Source organism: Zootoca vivipara, chromosome 3, assembly GCF_965207765.1.
Source record: "Zootoca vivipara chromosome 3, rZooViv2.hap1.1, whole genome shotgun sequence".
Lineage (NCBI taxonomy): Eukaryota > Metazoa > Chordata > Lepidosauria > Squamata > Lacertidae > Zootoca > Zootoca vivipara.
Genome location: NC_142586.1, coordinates 60,306,695 through 60,308,672, shown reverse-complemented (window position 1 = coordinate 60,308,672; position 1,978 = coordinate 60,306,695).

The following is a 1,978-nucleotide window of genomic DNA, read 5'->3' as shown; positions in this document are numbered from 1 at the left end:
CATTTCAGAGAGTTTTCCATGTTCAACTAACGCCAGAGAAAGTTGGAGGACGTAGTCTTCTCTATTTTTGGAATCTGCCAAGTGTTCCAGGTTTTATTTGGATGAAAAATGCTACAGACGTTTCTCCTGGCTTTGCTAAACTGAGTAAAAACTTGAACCTCCACACACAAAGAGAACAGAGGATTCCCAAGTGAGTTCTTTGAAAGATGCTTACAGTTCAGGAAAGCTGAACCCAAGAAACGGATTGTCTGGGCATACGTGTGTATGTGCGAGTGTGCAGCAACAATTAAAACATAGGCCTTTATCATTGCGGCAATGTATATATATATATATAACAAAATCAACGTCATTCCTTGATGGGAAACATAATTCCTTAATTATGCATTAGGCCAGGAACAGCCAAAATGGTGTTTTTTCAGTGTTTTGGGGCTATAACTCCCATAATTCCTGGCCACTTCGGTACAGGACTCTACAAAAATGTCTAGGCACAGGAATAGCTTTTTTCCTTGTGCCATCAAATTGTTGAATCTGTAGTTGTGGGCGGGAGGCCAGTTGGTGGTATGGGGTCTTTTCGCAGCACTGCTGTATTGTGAGAGGCATAGTGTTTTTTCTTTACATTGCAATGTAGTCAAAGCAAAATTCCAAGTATGGTTGATACTTGGCCAATAAATTATTCTATTCTATTCTATTCCCTCCCAGCACATGGATGCTCTTCCTGCATGTGCAAATGATTGCCGAGTTTGAACATATTACGGATTGGTTCTAGTTTAATGGAGCCTAAACACCTTGTGGAATATAAATGTCTGAATATATTGGGAATGTCTAGTACAGGGGTAGGCAACCTAAGGCCCATGGGCAGGATGCAGCCCAATCACCTTCTAAATCCGGCCCATGGACGGTCCGGGAATCAGCATGTTTTTACATGAATGTGTCCTTTTACAGTAGTACCTCTACTTACGAATAACTCTACTTTCGAATGTTTCTACTTACGAATGGAGCTCCGTCCGCCATCTTGGATGCGGTTTAGATAGGATTTTTTCTACTTAAGAATTTTTAGATAGGATTGCTTCTACTTACAATTTTTTTCTCCCAATGCATTCCTATGGGATTCGACTTACAATTTTTTTCTACTTACGAATGTGCGTTCGGAACGCATTAAATTCGTAAGTAGAGGTACCACTGTATTTAAAATGCATCTCTGGGTTATTTGAGGGGCCTGCCTGGTGTTTCTACATAAGCAGAATGTGTGCATTTATTTAAAATGTATGTCTGGGTTATTTGTGGGACATAGAAATTAGTTCATTCCCCCCCCCAAAAAAAAATATAGTCCGGCCCACCACATGGTCTGAGGGACGGTGGACTGGCCCACAGCTGAAAAAGGTTGCTGACCCCTGGTCTAGTATGTATAATATACACTGATAGATTTAACTCAATACCCTGCTTCCAGGCAAGACTGCAGTTCTAGCCTTGAGTTGATTATTCCTTTCAAAAAGTTATTAAGCTTCTAAATCTGAACCTGCTCATCTGAACCTGGATTAAACCAAAATGATCAAGGGTTGATGCCTCCATTCAACAGCCACTGAGTGGATCCTATGGGGTGGTGCATCAGGCAGGGAGGAGAACAGTGGTGACAGGCCTACAGTCTCTTGGGAAGATGCAACCACTGATCAGGTAGGTCCCCTTTTGTGTGATTTCCCAACTTGCTTGCCCAATGTCCCACCTGGCAACCAAAGAAAGCTCTGGGCCAGGCATCCCCAAACTTCGGCCCTCCAGATGTTTTGGACTACAATTCCCATCTTCCCTGACCACTGGGCCATCCAATCCAATTCACAGTGATCTGTGGCTGTGTGTACCTGACTCATCCAAGGCCCTCTGAGTACACCTGATCTGACTTGGGCTTCAGCTGAATCCGGTGCACTCCCTATCGCATTATGTAGAAAATACGCAGGACTAAAACTAAGACTAGCGATTTAGTGCA